General features: G+C 41.0%; 1 long non-coding RNA gene across 8 annotated transcripts in view; it reads left to right on the top strand.

The window, feature by feature from the left end:
* The window catches only part of LOC133100991 (uncharacterized), a 495,678-nt gene that overhangs the window by 373,892 nt on the left and 100,195 nt on the right, over positions 1–21,591 (top strand). For all 8 annotated transcript variants that reach the window (XR_009702570.1, XR_009702569.1, XR_009702571.1 and 5 more), the window contains one exon: positions 10,372–10,453. This is a non-coding gene — a long non-coding RNA (uncharacterized LOC133100991). The remainder of the gene's footprint in view (positions 1–10,371; positions 10,454–21,591) is intronic.

The raw sequence follows: 21,591 nt of genomic DNA on the forward strand, positions 1-21,591 counted from the left end.
AGGAGAATAAACCAAAGCCTTTACCCTTAGAAACGTTATAGTGTGGCTCATTGTATGGACATAGTTACTGCAGGTATTGCCCTGCTGATTAGTCAGTGTTTAAGTACCATAACAAACAGTCCCAGTGTCTCAGTGGCTCAATGAAAGCTGATTTCTTATTCACATTGTATTAGTTATCTATTGCTTGGCAGCAAATGACTCCAAAACTTAGCAGTTTAAAACAACAAACACGTCAAGTATACTTCAATTAAAAAAAAAAAAAGGAATTTTCTCACACAGTTTCTAAGATTCGAGAATCCAGGAGCAGCTTCGCTGGGTGATTCTAGCCCAGTGTCTCACAACGTTGTATTCAAACTATCTGCTGGAGTTGCGGTCATTTGAAGGACCAACTGGGATTAGAATTCTTTTCCCAACTCACTCACCTGATTATTGTCAGACCTCAACTCCTTGCTGGCTGTTGGAAGGAGATCTCCATTCCTTACCATGTGGGCATCTCCACAGGCATGGCAGCTGGCATCCCCAGAAAGTAATGAGAAAGAGAGGATGAGAATGAGCGAAAGACCACCAACGGCAGAGGTTACAGTCTTTTATAACCTAATCTCAGAAGTGGCATACCATCACTTCTGCCATATGCTATTGGAGATGAATGCACAAGGGTATGGATACCAGGAGATGTGACCATTGGAGGCTGGCTACCACACAGTGAACATGAGTCATAGTCTGTTGTGAGTCGTTGGTCAGGGGAGATGGATGAGGGCAGAGAGTCTGCTCCACACAGTTTCATTTTAGGACCCCCATCTCCTTCCATCCTGAGACTCCTCCTTATGCCCTTGGCGTTTTCCACCTGATGCTCTGCATCTTGCCAGGAGGTCAAGAGTAAGGAAAAGGCACTAGGGTTGCCCAGCAGATCTTAGTGGCCAGACTTGGACGTTGTGTACATTACTTTGGCCCACATTCCTCCAGCCAGAAATCACCTAATTGCAGGGGAGGCTGGGAAATGTGTTCTATCTGTGGCCCTGGATTAAAAGGAAATGGGATTTGGCAAATGTATAGCAGGCAGTCTGCCACACCCTCTATTTGAAAAGAGATTGTACATTTAAACAGCTTAATTTTTTAAAAAACCAGTCTGTTCAGTTTTAACACAACGACAAAAAAATATGATTGCCTGCCACTATGTGACAAAGCAGCTGATTGATTGCATATTTTCACCTTTTCAATGCATTGTAAATGCAGCCCCTATTTAAGGGGCCTGAAAGCAGGTGGTGGAGAGCAGTTCCTGAACCATTAAGTTTGCCGCTTTTTCAGGAATACTATTAGGATGCTGGCAGAAACAAGTCTTGCCTTGTTTCCCAAGTGGGGAAAGAAGAAAGTCTTTGTTCCCAAGCAAATGAAAATACAAATCACAAGACTAAAATTATGGATGCAAAACAATATATTAAAATGTGGCTTGTGTGTAGTATTTGCGTGCATTTTAATATGCATCTGTCCTTCCCTTTGCTAAATGCAGTAGGCACTGAAAATATTAAGCAACTGAGTACACCTAATAATTAGAGAAATTGTTTTGAAATATATTGTCACCCATTTATGTTCCTATTGCCAAACCTCTTGGTCTTTAAGGGCTCTGAGATGTCAAATCAGATCATTTAATTGGTCAGATCTCAGATCTCTGTGGCCTAAGAGCAACTCACCAAAGTATTTTTCATAAACTGACGTGATAACACTCAAATGACTGGAGAAACTAAAATCATTCCTAGGATAGAAAAATTTCTTATCAGATTTGAAAGCTGGAAAAGTCTGTAGAGAACCTCGGTATTAGATATTCCCATCTCTCCTACTTCTTCTGAAGTCTGGCCATATTTAAGATTTCATGAGACATTTAAGACCACTTTTTGCAAAACCCAAATTTGCTGAGCCTTTTGCTCCAGTTATCTTTGCAGCTGAAGTTTTCAGAATCGGTTTTGCCCTTCTCTGGGGTTTGTTTGCCTGGCTTTCTAAGTTGAGCAAACCCCAGAGAGAGAAATCACTTTTAGGGCCCTAGCAAAAATGAACCAAATTTCAGCCACACGTAGAATCTTTGCTCTCTGCACATCGAGGCTTCTGGGCCAGAGAAGAAGAATATATTTCATGAGAACAGCTCTAAGTCATAAACGTGAAATACATCAAGCTCTGTGTTGTTAATTGGCACTTACCTCACCTGAAGCCTTTTGCCAAGAAGAGCAGAGGGTTTTAATGGGGAAGGAAGTAAGGAAAGAGCCTGGAGCTCTGGAAAACAGGCCCAGCCACATGTGATTTTTAGCTGAGGGGGCTTCCCACCCGCTAGGACGCTAGAGCAACAAAGTGGCCTATGTGCTTTCTCAAACCTCGGCTGTTTGTTTGGGGGGTAATGCTCAGACTGGGGCATGAGTGATAACTGCTTCACGTAATTACGAAGACAGCTTGAAAACTATGCCCCTCTTTGTTTCGCCCTCCAGATGACGGCCGTCTAACCGCTGTTTGTGCCAGTTTTATTTCAAAGCGCTTTTCTTTCCATATTTCAAAGGTCAGTGTGTTTACTGGTGGCCAAAAAGAGCCTGTGTGTGAGAGAAAGAAACACATGTGGTTGAGTGGCAGAGCTGGATGAGGAGTCAGAACTGAATTCCAATCCTAGATTGGCTTCTCGATCTGTGAGAGAACTGAATTTATTTGACCTCCCCTTCTTCATTACCATAGAAGGGAGAGGAAGTAAATGGCATCAGTGGTCTCTTCTAGGTGAAAAAAAAAAAAAATTCTAGAAGTCTGATTCAGGAAGAAGAAATGGAGGTGTTCCCAGTAAAGAAACATCATCAAATACGTAGCCAAGAAAATGTCCATTTCATCTTCTCAAAATGGAAATGTTTCTTCCTTCAGAGAAAGCAGGCTGTATAGTCTGGCTACCCTTGGAAACCTTGAGATTGTTTTCAGTCAAGGAATATTAGCACAGGGAAATAAAGCAAACACCAAACACTTTCTCAGGAGTCTCCGTTGGCTTTCTGACATCATTGCTTAGAACATCAAAGCTGATCGGACTGAGTTACCTGCCCTTTTATAAAACATTAGAGTTTCTATTATGAATATTTGAAAACAGCATTAAATTTCAATTACATAAGCTCAATACCTATTTCAAATGTCCTTCATGATTCATTTTCTTCTAACCTGTGTTTTCCACATCCATTTTCCCTCCGTTTTCTGTACACTGAGCTGCTGGGGAAAGGAGGTGAGTAAGCTGCAGAAGTGGTAAAGAACATGTATTCCGAAAGCAGGTTTACCTGGGTTCAAATCTTAGTCTTCCCACTTATTAGTTGTGTGACCTTGCATAATTTACTTAATCTCTCTGTGCCTCAGTTTCCTTGTCTACTAATCCAAGTACTCACTTCCTGGTGTTGTGAGGATTAAGTGGATTGATATGTAGAGTAGTGCCTGGCTCTCAGCAAGCATTCAATTAGCTAATCATGAAAAACACTCCCCTTTTTGAAATGAATTCTGTATTTGGAAAAAAAAACTTCTCTTTCGTGCCACCATTTCTCTTCTTGAATCAATCCACCTACACCTGTAGAAGTAAAAAAGTAAATTTGCAGATGCCAAGGGAACAGTGCCTGTGTTGTAAAAGGGAGAAAAAAGTAAAATAGAAAAAGAGAACAAATGAAATGTCTAAAACTTAATCTTCCAGTGACTGTGAATTTCCAGCCTCCTTTGAAGTAAGGGTACTCTTTACCTTGAGTTCGTACAAGACAAACAGAATTCTCACTACTTGACCAGGAAAAGGCATGGCAACTCTTGGCTATGATTCAAGAAGGAATGAAGGGGGAAAGGAGGGAGCACAAAAAAGGGGAACTGCAGTGTATTGAAGACCTTGGCTAGGCCTTGCATTTTCATTCCATTTAATCCGTTAGTTGAATATTATTACCTCCATTTTACAATCAAAGAAAGCAGGGTTCAGGAAAATTAAGTGACTTTTCAAAGTCTATTCAGCCAGCCATTGGTGTTGCTGGGATTTAAACCCACTTCTACTGGATGCCAAGACCCCTGCTTTTGTCTCCTTTCTATATCGCCTTTCTAGGAAGGATTCGGCTAGGATGGGGTCCTGAGGGGCCATCAGCAGTATAGACTGAACCAAGACTCCAGCTTATCCATTACCATGTGCACAATATTAGCAAGAGGCTAATATTTCTAAGCCATTTCTGCCCTACTTCAAATGAAGTAGACTCATGTGAGTCTTTGTTGTGAACCACGTAATTTTAGGCATCAAGGAGAGGGGAAACTTTGGAAATGAATTCCCTTTCACTGCTGAAGTCAGAACTTCCTCCTGGGTCACAGCCTTTCCAGCAGTAGTCCATGCTAGCTTTTCAGCATCTTCAGCATCTCTGCAGAGTAGACAGCAGGCTGACCTCACCCAGATGCTCACGGCAGCTGGTGCCACACATGCGCAGAACGCCAATCCCATCCTCACCCCCCCGGCCCACATCCACCACTGCAGACCCACTGCGGGAGCTCCCCTGTTGTTGCTAGGGATGGCGATGTCCACACAGCGCAGAGAAGAGTCACTGTGACACAGTGATGGCAGGCAGGTTAACATAACACGGTTCTGAGATCAGACCTGGATCAGTAACCGCCGGAAGTCGCAGCTCCAGGAAGGTGGCCTGGATAGAGTTAGGGAAGTTCCCAGAAGAGAAGCGGCCAGCAGTAGAAGTGGCAGCAGCAAACTTCAGCACAGCTCACTGGCCAGTATCCCCGGAGGATATGACACTGAAGTCAGCCTGGTTTCCAATGACAACAACGGCGCGAGCCGCCAGGGGAGGCTTCTCCCAGGTTCTCTGTAGGTGTATGAGGTGACACCATCACTTTTCCTTTCACAGATGTACTGTTCCATTTGGTAGTCAAGGTTGGTGCCACCTAAGTGGGTTCCTGCTGCAAGGAATTTGAGGACATCCTCCTTTTTCATTTGCAAGTCATCAAGGGCTCCCGACACTATGAACATTTCCCTTTAAGTCACAAAGGGAACCCAGAACAGTGCCTTATGGACCCCTCTCTAGGTAGCCCGGGAAAGCGCAAAACTTTTTCATGAAGATGAAGAGAGTTTGGGCACATGAATTCCTTCCTGGTCATGACCTTGACCCCCACCCCCTTTATTGCCTTAGAGCAAGTATGGTCCATGTTGATAAGAATCTGGCAAAGAAGCCCAGGTTATTGTTTTCATATCTAATTATTTCATTTCAATTCAACCAGGTTTTCTAAACCTGTTTGTGTGTGTTTAGACATACGGCGTAAGTAATTTGTGAGTATTTACTGAGAAGCCTTATCCAAATTCCTTTTAAGAAAGATGCCAGGACCTCATTCTCAATTCTGTTACTGAAGCTGTGATTTTTCCATTTTAGAGTTGAGATGCTAAAGCTAAACACGAATATGGATTTCACTTACAATAAAATCACCGGCTGGTAAAACCCAGATTAAAACAGAGCACTGGAAATCAAGCTGCCTTTTTCTATTAGAACTAACAAAAGCTGTTTCGTTTTCCAAATCCAGAGTTCTAGATGCTGAAATCCTATTTGTAGGAAATGCTAGGCATTATTAAAAATGCAGATAGTTATCACAAGCTGGCATGTTTTCTTGTGGTTGCCAGGATGTTTTAACGACAAAGCTAAGGACAGGTGCACATAATACATCAGCATTTTAATCAAAGAACAAAGAACAGGGAGAAGACATGAAATGCTCCAAAGCATTTAGGAAAAATAATGCTCTCTCTGGACACTTGGCAGTGACCTCATTGTTAGGAAAAAGCTGTCTAATAAAACACATCTCTTTCCTTATTATCTCTTTTTCTCTGCTTATATTTCTCTTCGGTCTGTAGTTCTTCATCTTAAAATAACAACTATAATAGTAACAATAACAAAACCAAAAACTTTGTTTGGCTTAGTGAGCCCTTTAGTCCCTATCTAAAAAAGAGATTCTTAACCTGGGCTCCATGTTTTTTTCTAATGGTATTTTTTTTTTTTTCTGGGAATTAGGTTCATAGCTTTTGTAAACATGCAAAGTACTTATATCCCTCCCAAAGAAGTTAAGCCAAAAAAAAAAAAAAAGACAAACAAACGCTGAAGAAATATAAGGTACCCTTCTCTTAGTGCATCACTCTTGTACTGCCACTTTGTTTCAGCTGGGCTTTTGATAATAGCTAGAGTAGTCAATTCGAAGTTAAATTTTCTTGTCAGAAAAGATACGGTGCTGCTCATTACTTTGAATACTGTAGAAAGATGGAATCACTCAGATATCCTGCTATCCACTTCAGTTCAAACTCACCTTCCCTCCCAAACCATTTCCACTTTACCAAGGTACCATGACCTCTTCCTTCTCTCTTTTTTTTTTTAAATTTTATTTTATTTATTTATGGCTGTGTTGGGTCTTCGTTTCTGTGCGAGGGCTTTCTCCAGTTGCGGCGAGCGGGGGCCACTCTTCATCGCAGTGCGCGGGCCTCTCACTGTCGCGGCCTCTCTTGTTGCGGAGCACGGGCTCCAGACGTGCAGGCTCAGTAATTGTGGCTCACGGGCCCAGCTGCTCCACGGCATGTGGGATCCTCCCAGACCAGGGCTCGAACCCGTGTCCCCTGCATTGGCAGGCAGATTCTCAACCACTGCGCCACCAGGGAAGCCCCTCTTCCTTCTCTTAAGCACCCTTGTTTGAGATCGAAGTTGTCTGGGAGTCTTTCCAGATGTTTATCTCTCCGTCTAATCTGTTGTCAATCCTCTCAGGTCACCTTCAGCAGTCTCTTACATACAACTCTTCCTTTTGGTTCTGAAAAACCATCATAGTCTACCCTTGGTGGTTTTTACCACTGACTGAACATGAGGATTACACGGGGGGCTTTTTACCTCATACTGAAGCTTAGACCCTAGACCCAGAAAGTTCCATATAACTACTCAGGGATAGAGCCTGGGCATCTGAATTTATTAAAAGCTCCTTAGGGTGCAGCCAGTGCTGAGATTCATTTGCCTACCCTATCTTATTTGACTGTATTTTTTACTATTCTAGTTATTTTACCATCTAGCTGGTGATCCTGTCCGATCTTGCTACTCTCTGCCTTATTCCATATTACTTTCCTCTCCCCCAGATTAATCTTCTCAGCATCTTAATTTCCTTATGGTTTTTTTTTTTTTTTTTTTAATCAGGAAACCCTGTTGCGTTCCACTGCCTGTCTGTAGAGGCATTTAAGTTGCTCTGCAGGGCTTTAGGGGCTCCTCGGAATCCCCTGGGGCCTCTGACTCGGAAGAATGAAGGGATAGTGCTCTTGAGCCTGTCTCTCCCCTAGTTTTGCAAATACGACCCTCCAAAATAAAGTGACTCAACTTGCTTAAAGACACAATCAGTTAATGGCAGAGATGGATCTAGAACTCAAATCCCCTTACCCTCGGCCCCTTTGTTGAATTCAGAATGCTGCCTATCCCAGGGCTATAATAATGGGGGATAGAAGCCAACGCTGGGCCTCTGCCATTTTCCTCCATCGGCTCGCTCTGTTCTGCAATTTCGGTTTTTCTCTGTTTGGAACATTTTCAGCAGGTGTATCTGCATCTTCAGGAAAATCAGACGTGACTGAAAATTTTGGCTGGCCCAATTTGTCGTGACTTGTTGACAGCAGCCCTGGGAGCTGTGGGACCAGTAACACTGCGGCCTCGATGCCATGCCTGTCAACCTAATAACGCTGTGTTTAAACACAATGTGTTCTGCTTTCGCCTAGGAGTCTGTCTATGCTGCTTTATATTAAACAGTTAACTTTAGAACAAGCTCTATGGGTTATGGAAGTAGCAGCTTATCTGTGAGTCAAAGAAAACCAATGGTCAACCTGCCCAGAATTATTACCCTTACCTGCCTCGCACATTAACTGAAGTTCTCAGTTTTGGTCACTCTTCCTGGTAATAAGGCAATCTTCATTTTGTAAAATGCAAATGTGACATCCAGAAAGCATAACATTAACTTACCAGCATTCATTACTATCTTAAACCAGAGTTGATTTTTTACTTTTTATATTATCACCTAGTTCAGAGCGAAGTCCTAAAGGAATAGAGCTAGTGTGGGTAAAAGTTGATTGGTGAAGGGTGGGTATGGAGGAGAGCAGAAAGAAAATCTAGAGCTTGGGTACAGTGTTATATAAGGAGCCTGGACATTAACAGGAGAGAGAAAAATGGAGAGAGTGCCAAAGAATAAGTTCTGCCTGATTCCCAGTTTTGCCAAATTCAACATTTTCCCCAGAGTTCTCCTTGGTTAGCTCCCTTTCTTTGTTGATTTTGCCCAGCATTGGATGAAATGCTGAAAAATTGGAAAGAATAATAGCAATCATGATAGCTAACATTTATTGATACTGTTTGCCAGACATTGCTTGAAGCATCTACATGCATCAACTTATTTCATTCTTCCCCCAACATTTGGAGATGCCATTAACAGCCCCATTTCACAAATGATGACACTGAGGCCCAGAGGTTTGAAGAACTTCCTTAAGATCATCCAACAAGTAAATGGTGGAATCAAGGTTCCAACCCAAGCAGTCTGGCTCCAAAGCCTATATTCTTAACCCCTGTGATCTGCTGTCTCCAAAATCACATCATTTGTTTTATTTATTTATTTATTTTTAATTTTATTTATTTTTATTTTATTTTATTTATTTTTGGCTGCATCACGTGGCTTGTGGGAGGTTAATTCCCTGACCAGGGATTGAACCCCGGGCCCAGGTAGGGAAAGTGCCAAGTCCTAACCACTGGACAGCTAGGGAATTCCTGAAGATCACAACATTTGTAAGCAAATGGTAGGGTTAATCTTCAAATATAGACAGTCTGATTCCTGATCATTCTACTATAACCTCCTGGGCTGAAATGGATTTTTGAAACACATCAGACCTTTACAGTCATGGAGACTCCAGTGGTCCAGAGAAAGTTTCTTGGTTTAGGATCTTCCTAAAGTTGTAGCAGTATGCTGTCTTAATAACAGTGCTCTACTGTTTTAATATAAAATGCCAATCTGACAAACGCAGTTGAGTGTAAACCTCACAAAGTGTTGGGCAAAATCCCTGCCCGGCTGTTACCGTCCTAGACTGAAATGGAGAATTCAAGCAAAATTACTTCTTGTCTCTGTAAAAGGTCAGCTGGAATAAAAATTGGTTAATATTTCTCCTTCCTCTATATAGCCAAACACTGCTAGTATCCAGGGAACATCAAGAGTAAACCTGAAATCTTGGGTTTAGGAAATCACTGCACCATCTTTGGTTGTATTTAGCAAGGACCTCTGGAGGGCTTTTTGGATATTATCTAATGAATTCTCACAGACATTCAGCCAAGTTTTAACCCCTTGGAGTGCCACCTTCCCACTAAGAAGAACTTCCTGGAAATAAAGCAGATGACAGGTGTCAGATTAATATAAAAATGTGGCTATAGTTTGGAGAAAGACTTGCTCAACTCGTCTTCTCCCCTCTAATGATGGGAAGAGTTCTGGGAAGATGGTCCATTTGGTGGCTGGAGAAAAGAATCAAATGTGTATTAGGCTAGTGCTACTGGAACTCAGCTTCTTGGTGATTCTCTGGGAGCTGAGAGAATGGAAACAGGATTGCTGAAGGGAGATGGGAAAGGCTGAGGGATGGAGCAGCAAGTTTACATGATGTATAAACTACAGGGGGCTCCATGTTTGAAATTATTCCCTCTTCTTCTAATAACTAGCTATTTTCATATTCAAATTACTTCTCCCTACTGTTCAATAAATAAATGTGAAATGAAATCAAACAAACAAAAATACTCATTTTGTCAGAAAAGGTTCTTTTCTCTTATTCCACAGTTTTCAGGAGGGAAATGCCTCACCCGCTCTGTTAATAGATTTGACCTATCTTTGCTTGAGAACATCTTTCATTTCCATGGAAGCCTTAAAGAAGCAGTAAGACATGGCAACAGGGATTCCCAATCTTTTTGTCAAGAGAAACCACTTTTTCTTTTCTCTAGAGCTTTAAGGTCAAGGGATGGGGATGGGGAGTTTCCAGCAGATGTTTCATTCCTCCCTGGGGAGACTGTCAACCCCCAGGCCACTGACTTCTGCTCTATGAGATCAGGCTTCGAGATTTACCAGCAGATTTTCATTGACTGGTTGAGAACTCAGGTACAAGGATTCTTCCATCTGACGAGAAATGGTAAAACTCAAAATAAAAAGAAAAAAGCGATCACTTGCTGTTTCACTTCCCCAGAACATGTTCCGAGCACCAGCTAAACTCATTTCCCACCAGGTTTAGAGTGAAGTTGACATAGTTTGGCCTCTGGAATTTCTTCGTAGCTTTGCACCATCTTTGTATATATCCCGAACTGAGTTTCAAGTTTCATTCTCTTGTTGCCCTAGGTTAAGTTCCAGGCTTACCATATTGATCGAATGGGACCTTCAGCCAAGTTTTCACCCCTTGGAGTGCCACCTTTCATCTAAGGTAAGAACTTCCCTGGAAATAAATCTCTGACTATAGGTGCTCACAATCCCCACTGTTCACTCTTAAACCGTTCGTATTTCTTGAGTTTTCAGGGTAAAAACTGAGATGTTGAGTTGAGGGTACAAACTGTGCTTCTGTTCTGAGTTGGAGGACGTGTAATATGGAGATGGAGAAACTGTTTGAACTGTCCAGGTAGCCATGCTAGGATGATTCCCTAGGAATACCTTATGGAGGAGTGTATGGGCATCAGAATTTAACCCATAAAATTGTAGATTTTAGAGTTAGAAGGAATTTCAGTAGATCGTTTGGTCCAGTCCAAACGTCATGGGTAGAATGACCTCATTTTACAGATGACACAGAGGCCTGGAGAGACTAAAGCCATATCTGAAGTTATCTGGTTATCTTCTAAGAGTGCCTAGGGCCCTTATCTTCTGCCTCCTACTTTATGCTACTTTACAAATATTTAAAGGAACCTATGATGCCAACATGTAATGACTTATGTACACGTGGTGTTTGCAATGGAGAGAAAGAGAGTGGAATCTTTATGAGATCAGTCCTTCTTATTCCTAGCCTAATTTGACTCCTTTAAGAATCTGGCCCAAACTCAATCAAAGTAATGCCCTGTCACATAGTCAGAGTTTATGGATTAATTGTTTAGATGCCTGACTTTATGGCATAACATGTTTCCTATTCTATCTTTGTTAACTTTATTCCATACTGATCCTCTGTTGAAGTCTCCTCCTATCCTTCTCCTGTTTGCCTCATGACCTGCCACCTCTGCTTGGTTTTTTTGCTTTTTCTTGGGTAATTCCCCAATAAATGAGTGAGTCCTCAAAAGGTCAGATAGGTAACACTATTCCTGGGTCAACCAGTTTTCCAGGTCTTACCTCCTATATGCTGCTTGTAGACGGCCCACATCCAGTCTATAAGAGACATTGGTGAGTGGCAAAGACCTTTTCTGGTGATAGTTATTGTAATTACAAACTCCAGAGCTATATAAAAATTGCTTTCATCATCACTGGAATAAAGATAGAATTTAAGAAGAGTGAGAGAGAGAAGAAAACAGATAGTGGGGGTTAGTTTGTGGAGTTCCCAGTTAGTGTGTGTCTTTGCAGTAACCAAGTAGTATCTGGAGTGCTAGATTTAGAGTTGAAATACAGATTCTGCACTTGAACTATGCATTTTGAATTACTGCAGACAGAGACCAAGAATGCAGTTGAAATAAAAATACCCATTCCCACACAGACAAATGTGGGAGAGGGAACCATATGGAACCTGAGAAGGAATGGCATCAGGACATAGACATTTTTGTTAACCTCAGTAGCTAACATTCCCCCAATTGCTTTGTAAAAAGAAGCAGAAGCTTGTTTTAGATGATTATTATCACCTAATATTATTGTGAATTTATCTCATTCAATATTGTTGTAAATTTGTGCATATATAGTTATACTGTATTCAATATCTATTGCTGTGTAACAAATTACCCCAAGATTTTGTGGCTTAAAACAACCACCATTTATTATCTCACAGTTTCTGAGAGTCAGAAATCCCAGAGTGACTTAGCTGGGTGGTTCTAGCTCAGGGTCTCCTTTGAGGTTATGGTCAAGATATCAGCTAGGGCTGCATCATCTGTAGACTTGGATGGGCCTGGAGGACGTTTCCAAGAAGGCTTGCTTACTGGAGTCACCAATTTCTCACTAGTGTTGTCCAGAAATTTTAGTGGTTTGCCATAACGCTGCCTTGGTATCCTCAAGACATAGTAGCCGGCTTCTCCCAGAGTGAGTGGTCCAAGAGACAGAAAGAGAGAGAGGCAGAACACTCAACACAGAAGGTGCAGTCTTTTGGGGGGTCCTTTTTATTTTGGTAAAAAATATATAACATAGGTTTATCATTTTAACCATTTTTAAGTGTATAATTCAGTGACATTAAGTACATTCAGTTGTTGTGCAGCCATCACCACTATCCATTTCCAGACCTTTTCATCGTCCCAAACAGAAGCCCCGTATACCCATTAAACAATAATTCTTCATCCGCCTAACTCCCAACCTCTGTTCATCTCAGTTCTACTTTCTGCTTTATGAATTTGCCTATCCTAGGTACCTCATATAAGTGGAATCATATAATATTTGTCCCTCTGTGTCTGGCTTATTCACTTAGCACAATGTTTTCAAGATTCGTTCATGTTGTAGCATGTATCAGAATTTCATTCCTCTTTATGGCTGAATAATATTCCACTGCATGTATATACACATCTTGTTTATCCATTCACGTGTGAAGGGACATTTGGGTTGTTTTCACCTTTGCTGCATCTTTTTATAACCTAATATGGAAGTGACACACCATCACTTCTGCTGTAATCTAGTCCCTGGAAGCAAGTCACTATATCGAGCCCACACTCACTATATTCACACTTAAGGGAAAGAGAGGAATATCAAAGAATTTGTAGATGTATTTCTAAAAGAATAAAAAATACCTAAGTTAACTTTACTAATTGAACGTGATTCTTTTCATGGGGCTTAGACATTGTTCTTAATTCTCTTAATGGTTTTGTAAAATCCTGAGCTTAAGAATCTTTCCAAGGACTGTACCCAGAATAGCCCCAACCAGAGCAAAGCACTGAAAATGGGCAAACCAGAAAAATGACATGCTTTACATAAATTGCCCAAACAAGGTTCATTTTGGTACATGAGATACCAAAAAAATGCAGACCTAATTTCTATGCTGCTCTTAGGCCTGGATTTTTCAGCAGGAAGAATGAAAGTAGGCCTGCCTCATGTTTCATTTTACTGCATGTGAGTGGGAACCCTTTAAGTGGCAGTAGTGGCCGCAGCATATGTGTTTAGAACATATTCAGAGTTATTCCTGTTGGAGCCTGTCTTTGTATGTGGTTGAAAGAAGGCTTGGTCTCTAATGACAAAAATAACAACAAAGGAATGATCCCCCCACCCGCCTCCTATTTTCCTTTTTATTAATCCTGTAAATGTTTCCTTCTTTTCCTTCTTTTAAGACTGGTACCACAAAGCTGAGCTCCTTTGCCTTTTTAGTTTATTACACTACTTTCAATTGTCTATTTTGTGATGAATGTAAGGAATTTGGAAGTAGTTTGCAGAGGTGAAGCCAGGGAGGATAAAAAAGCAATTACCTCTTGCCAATTACACCAGGAAATAGTGGAGGTGCCATTCCTGCGGCATTTCTGTCCATTTTTCTTCATTACTGTAATGGTGGCCGCTCTCCTTATTAGCCGACACATTTCTCTTCATTACCAGCTGTGGTGATGGGGGTGATGATGAGCGCTATTTACAGCTGGAATTCTGTGACAGGCCCAGCAGATGAATAATAATTATTCAAACAGATATATGGAGGCCAAAAAAGGCGAGTGGTTAAAGTCAGGCTATTGTGTCCCAGAAAGGCAGGGAGATAATTTCTTTTGAAGGGGGTTTGGTTCATATTCCTCAATCAGGGACTCCTGCAGTGCTGGGCTGGAATGGCTTATCTGAGGTACTCAGTGTGTTCTTACAAGAACTGAAGGGAAAACAATGAATCGTTTAAACCGTAAAACAAATGTCTATTCCCATTGAACCCTAGCTTCATCTACAGGGAGGAAGCAGGGCTTTCTTGAGTCTACACTCAAAAGATAACTTATCCCAAAACCTTCCATCCCATCCCTCCACCCGTGTGTCCTGCTATCTATCTGTCTATCTGGGGGAATCTTGTTATGGCAATACTTATAAAGTGTATTAACTATCATCTGTCTATCTGTGTATGTATGTATGTGTGTATCTGTCTGTGTGTCTATCTATCTATCTATCTATATAGTCAGCGTTCTCCAGAGAAACCCAACAAGCAGGATGTGTACAAAGAAAGAGGAAAAGAGATGTATCTTAGTGAATTGGCTCATGTGATTATGGAAGCTTGGAGAGTTCAAAATCTGATGGGGTAAGCCAGCAGGCTGGGAACTCAGGGAAAAGTTGCAGTTCTAGTTCAAAGGCAGTCTGCTGGCTGCTTGTTCAGGGTACATCAGTCTTTCTTCCATTAAGGCCTTCAACTGATTGGATGAGGACTACCCACATTGTGGAGGGCAGTCTGCTTTACTTGAAGTCCACTGATTTAAAGGCTAATCTCATACAAAAAAAACCTTCACAGAAACATCCAGAATAATGTTTGACCAAATACCTGGGCACCATGAGCCAGCCAAGTTGACACTCAAAACCATTACTCTATCTGTCTGTCTATCTATCTATCTGTAAATCTAGACCAACAAGGTACAAAGAATTTCTGCCTCATAAATAAAGGTGCTAAATTGGGTTTTTACCTAATGACAAGTCTTTAAATTGGGCTATTAAGATTCTTTTGGAGGTGAGGCCAGTAGTTGAAGAATCCAGCAGCTCTAGTCAGGAATCGAGCCTTGCTTTCTATCCAGCCTCCTTCCAGACACTTGAATTGAGGGGAATAATTGCTCGAAGGGCAGGAGAGGATCTGTAAGTGAATTTGGAAAAGAGGCAGAGTGTAAATATCTTTGGGAACTGCGGTGAATTGTTTAGTAAAGAACATCTTTCAATTTAATCATCCAGTTGCTCCTCTTGCTTTGACTTTCTCCCTAGCAATGACCCTCACGGTTAGCCCAGGAACCTTGCTCAACTAAAAAAGGTGTTGTTGAAACAGGCTGCAGAAGTTCCAAGCCAGACAAGTAGGAACAAGTCAGCTTCCCAGAGACAGGCTCACGGGTAAGACTCTAGGTAACCCCTGCTGGCCTGGAACATTTGGGAAGGAGGCCTTAGGAAAAGATTTCCACTAGCAGGGCGTTGCCATTTGCAAACTCTGATGGTGTGTGCAACCTGTTAAGAATGATAGAGGCAGTACTCCAGCACAGCAGGCTTTCAATATGAGACAGAGGGATGAAAGGAGTACAATATGAAAACAGCAGGTGAGAATGGATGTATCACACAGGGAAAAGATGTTAGAGGAATACTGAGGTATATTAATTCTCCCCAGGTCCCCTCAAATTCAGTAGCTTCAGTGAAAGCAAAGGTAGGCTCTTGAATTAGGCCCAGGCTCCTAACAAGTGCCACAGCCCCATCTGCTTAGTAGCAAAAGGCATAGGAGGTGAGAAAGACAGACCTGCATGCCAACCAGTGATATTTTCTTCAATAACCTTGATTTCCTTAGGGGCCCTCACAAGCTGTCATGTGTGGACAAGCTCAGGGAATTTGATGTCTCCTAAGTGATGCTTCTCCAGAGTTAGGCTACTCCTGCAGGCAAGATGGCATTTGCCCAGTGGCTTTTGGGATAATTTGCACTTTTCTAAGGGCTTGAAACAAGCAACAGAAGCAGCAACTGCTTGGCACCTGGAAAGTCCTTCCTAATGATCTGGGTCTGGAGAGGCTTCTCAGTTTACTGTCTATGGGCAAGTTGTCAGACTCTGTCCATGACAAATCATTCACCATTGAGAAAGGGCATGTACCTTCCCACCTATCTCATTATAATTTAATGAAACAAGGACCAATGAAAGGTAAATAAAGGCATGAGTCAACTATATCTCTGAGAGATAGAGCTCAGGGATTTCCTGAAATAACTGGCTCAGTCTTTTGGACTAGGTATTTTATTTATTTTCCTTAGTGTTTGAGCAACTTGCCATTTCCCTAAACCAATTTCTTGAGCCTCTGAGCAGGGAGCATGTTATGACAATCTCCCCTATGTAGACCCAACCAGCTTGAGTCCATCATGACTTTGCCCTAGCTTGGCATCTGACATCCATTTGGAAGGTGTGGGTGCGCTAATTTCACCAGGCCTCTCCCCATTGCCCCTGAGTAACCTTCTCCAGTCTCATGGATTCAACTACCACCTATAGTTGATGACCTCCAATCCATATCCCTCTTCTGAGCCCCATACTCTCATCTGAGCTTCAGCCTGGACCTCTCAACCTGCATGTAGAATAGACACCTCAAACAACATGTCCAAAACTGAACTCACCCCAAACTTGCTCTTCTGTTTTCTTTCTTGACTCTGTTAGTGGCACCACACTTCACCAGTCACTGGAATTAGTTACCCTTAGCTTCTCCATCTCCACCCACCCTCAGGCATGCACATTTAATTTATCACCAAATTATGCTGATTTCATATTCTGAAAAGTGTTTTTTCCAATGTATCTCTTTCTTTTCATTCCTACCACTGTTACTGTAACCCAAGCTCTTAGAGTCGTCCTGATTCGCTTGTAACTAGTCCCTCTGCCTCTTGTCTTAACTCATTTAAGACTACATAGCTGCTGAATAATCTCTAAAATACTTAAAATCTTTTAAATCTCCCCATCGTTTACAGAACTAAACACTAAACTACTTATTCAGGCGCTCTTTGACATCCTTCTCCAGTGTTTTCTCCCAATAACTGCCCCTTTCCCTTTCTCCTCTTGTAATACCCTTTTAATTCCCCACATGTGCCCTGCTGCTTCCAGCCCCATGCCTCTGTGGGAGTTATTTCTTCAGTCTGGAACACTCATCCCACCCTTCTTCACAGGCTAATTATGTCTGACTCATCTTTAATACTCAGCTAAAGCATTATCTCTTCCAGGAAATCTCTTGTGAACTCCCAGATGGAACAAGGACTGTGCCTCTCTACTATTCCCTATAAGACTGTGGATATCTCTGTTATCATCCCCCCATGTCCATCTCTCTCACTGGATTTTTAGAACATTTAAAAAAAAAAAATCTTTACCCTCAGGGTTACACAATGGGCACTGAAAATTTTTATTTTGCACTGAATTCCTATATCTTTGTATTTTTAGACCCTCAACCATGGAATATTACTAATTGTACCAACAAATGTATTTGATTCACTAAGACATCATAATATCAGTTTATTGTGCATGGAACATCCCTATCTAAAAATCTCCAAGGGTTTTGAATATCTCCACTCTTGAAAGCCATACATCTTCTCTGTAACCCGCAACATCTACTTCTCCAGTACCACTGACCTCCTTGAGACATGACTGTTGGATCTGTGATGTATGTTTCCAGTATGACAGACATTGTGGACTTACTCTCTTGGTTGCAGTTCTGGGGCACCACAAACTATCATCAGAACATTACACAAGCCAAAGCAACCTAGCACACTTGTGTGTTTGTGCCTGTGCTTCATTTCTCAAATGATTCTGATACTTACTCAAATTTCAGAATCATTATCTAAGTCTTTCCATGCAACCTAAAACTCCGTTAGGATTTTGAAAACCAGTATATGCTGTCTCAAATTGGCCAAAAAGTTAAGTAAAATTTACCTTTTCCCTGCAAACTCAGCTAAACCAGGTCTCTCTCAACCCTTACTGAACCTATGGGACTTTCTTTTTTAAGCTAAGTTCAGAACTTTGTGTTTCTAGTATTTTACATTTCATCTGCTAATTTTGGAAGCTACTTCAAGACTGCTCATTTCATTGGGAATCCATAACCTACCACAGAAGACCTTAGCTAAGCTGTATGTACAAATTTAGTCATGAAATCTTATATCCTTGCACAGTTTTCATCTAAATTTCCAGTAAAGATGATGAGACCTGAATCAAGAACAAGAGTCCCCCTTTTCCCCCATAGTAATCCATTTCCCCACATGGCAGTCTTTGATCTTTTAAAATCATAAATCAGATCACATCATGCTCCAAATTAAAATGCTCCAGTGAATTCCCTTACACTTACTATGGTCTTCAAGGCTGCACTGACCTGGCCTTGCAGACTTTATCTGCCTTATTCTTTCAACATGCCAAGCTCATGGCCAGTCACAGGCCTTCATATATTGCTAGTCCTTTGGTCTAGAATGCTCTTACATCAGATCCCCTCATGGCTGCTTCCCCTTTAATAGTCAGGTCTTGGGTCAAATGTCAACACCTAAGAAATATTCCTCTTCTCACTCTAGCTAATGTGTATGTTTTATTTTTATTTAACATCTGTAATTATCTTTATTTGTTTAGTTGTTGTTTTATGAGAGCAGAATGTTGTCTTGTTCATCAGTGCATCCCCAGCACCTAGAAGATGCTCAGTAAACATTTTTTGAATGAATAAAAGAATAATACCTTTTTGCTTATTTACAATGATCTATTAATCAACCTGCTTTGGATATAGTTATTCAATTAGCTACTGATTATGCTTATGTTATCAACAGGCATAACAAGAAAGACTTTACCAAAACTCATTCTTGATACTGACATTTGTGTGTAATATAATTGTGGTATTTTCCTGATATCTGTATGTCCATCCAAAAAGGAAATCAGGTTCATTTGACAGAACATTTTCTTAGTGAACCCACATTGGTTCCTCGAGATCATCTTTTAGCTCTCTAATTTAGAATTTGCCAAGAATTTCTATCCGTTACCCTGGATTTTACTCTGTTGATTCCCCCCTCCCTCATACATTCTTTCTGAAAACCATGGGGTTTGTTCATCACCTCTCTCCTTCTACCCCTCTCATACTTTGTGATTTCTAAAAGGTCATTTACAGTGTCCTGCATTCCCATTCATTCGGTCTTTAGTGTGATGGAGGTAGCAAAGTATATGGTTGAGCGGCAGAATATGGTCTCTAGAGTAGTGCTTCTCAAAATGCAGTGTGTGTAAGAATTACCTGGAGATCTTATTAAAATGCAGATTTTGATTCCATAGGTCTGAGATTCCACATTTCTAACACACATTCAGGTAATAAAAATGCTGCTGATCTGTGAACCGTATGCTGACTGGGAGGCTCTAGAGTCAGACTGTCGGGGCTCAAATCCCAGCCCTGCCATGGGCAAGCTGTTTAGCTTCCCCAGGCCTCAGTTTTTCCATCTGAAAAATGGAGAAAACAATAGCATCTACTTTCTAGGTTTTTGTGAGGATTAAGTTAGGGGGTATATATCAAGCACTTAGAGCAGAACCCTGAATCTGATAATAAACATTTTCCATGATTATCACTACCTTAGAATGTAATTCATCCAGAGTTGAGTTCATATAATTGTGACATGCTTTCTTATTATCTGCTCATCCATCTTGGGCTTTGATTCTCCTGTAAACTGAATTTCTATTTCCCATATTTTCCAGTGTATTGCTTTTTGAGGTAAAGATGAAAGCATATAGGAATGGAGAACTTTAACTTGTTTTTGTCATGCATTAATCATGTACCCTCTACCCCAAGTCAGCTTATCCTTTTCATGTTTTTCTTCTTGTTCCAAGTACACTTTGAAATATTCTATTTAATGTTCTTGGCATTTTGGTAAACTTTAATTGATTCTGACATGATTCAATGTCAGGAGTCTATTTAACAGTAATAACAGAATCATTTTATATTAGTTATTGAGGATAGCTAAGTGATTTATTCAAATCCATTTTTGTGGCCTAAATGAACAAGAGCTCCTCACACTGAGTATCTTGCTTCCCAGGTGAGGAGGCCAGATAATAACAGGTAAGCTTTCAATTACCTTTGATGTGGAACAGATAGAACAGGTGTGGAGTTTATTATCAGTTCTCCGAAAACTCACCACACCCTTGTTTAAAGACAATTTAGATAACTGGGATGGTAATGAATGGGATCATTGCTAGGTGCACATTATATCAATTTTTACAAAGTTGTTGCCAAATTCCAGTTTATTTGGATAAAAACCAACTTAGGGTGTAATGTCACTAACATGCCTTATAAATCATGGCTATGCTAAGTATTATAAAAATTAAAGTGATAAGTCTGCAGTTCTCACAAAGCAGCAATCATTAGCTTATATGATAAATTGGAAATCATCCACACCTAGGCCAGTGGCTGAGAGCAGGCAGAGTCCACGGCAAACTATGCTGTGTGAACTGTAAATAATAAGGACAACTTGCATCTGCAGTCAATTTAAGAGATCATAAAATCTTCCCACATATATTATTTTATTTGATCTCCCCAGTGGAATCTTAAATAATTCCTCAGAAGCACTTATTTCTTTCTACCACTTATGGAGTGGTAGTCAATACCTTGGGCTCTTAAATCAGATTACCTGATTGTGTTAATTTAGCTCCTCCAGGAACAGATGCCAAACTGGTATTAAACATGCAAGGATTTTCTTAAGAGAGATGCCTGTATTGGAGAAAATGGGAGAGGGAGCTGGGATAGGCTGGGTGAGCCATCATCAGTGATGCATGTCTGACCCTAAGTGAAGGAGAGAGGGAGGGAGGTTGGGTGGAAGCATCTTAGACTGCTGTGAAGTCTAGGAGAGGCGTGGCAAGGGTCTTGAGTTCTTAAGGCAAAGTGAGCTGTCAGAGAACCCCATGTCATCCAGGAGTGGCCCTACACAGCATGCCTGCGATAGATTTCAGTGCGTTGCAGCTGGGCACCTTGGTCAATACTGCATCCTGTAGTTGGAGATCATAGGTGCCCCATGGTTCAAATCATAGGTCCACCATTAATTCACTGTGTTATTTTGGCAAATTGCTCTGCCTCTCTCAAAGACCCATCTTACTCATTTGTATACTGGTAATAATAGTTATATGTCCTCTGCTGTGTGGCTTAAACCCTCACTGCATCAACTGCTTCCATAAAATAGGGGATCCAAGCCCATCTACTGCTTAGCATGTGATAGGGCTGAAATTCATAGCCATCCTGGGCTAAAGGGCTTTCTAATGTCACTCATCAGGAAGGATTTGAAATATTTTACCTTTTGACTTTTGAATAATATTCTCTCTTAAAAAAATGTATAAAGAACAAAGAGATAATATACTGGGAACAAAATGAACAAGAGTCTTAGGAACATGTAAAACTAATACCAAAAGATCTAATATCATGTCCTTGGAGTCCTGGAAGGAGAGGAGAAAGAATATGGGGCTGAAGAAGTGCTCAAATACCATGGCTGAAACTTCCAAAGGACATAACCTACAGATTAAAGAAGCTGAGCTAACCACAAACAGGATAAATCCAAAGAAACACAGAAATCTGCATTAAAGACGCATCATAGTCAAATTACTAAATATTAAAGACAAAGAACAATCTTGAAAGCAGTGAGAGAGAAACAGTACCTTACCTACAAGGGAAAAACAACTTGAATAAGAATGGATTTTGCATCAGAAATATGACAGAAGGAAGTAGTACAGCATTTTTCAAGTGCTGAAATTAAAGAACTGCCACTGCAGAATCCCATATCCGTGAAAATATCTTTTAGAAATG

This window comes from Eubalaena glacialis, chromosome 11, assembly GCF_028564815.1.
Source record: "Eubalaena glacialis isolate mEubGla1 chromosome 11, mEubGla1.1.hap2.+ XY, whole genome shotgun sequence".
Classification (NCBI taxonomy): Eukaryota; Metazoa; Chordata; class Mammalia; order Artiodactyla; family Balaenidae; genus Eubalaena; species Eubalaena glacialis.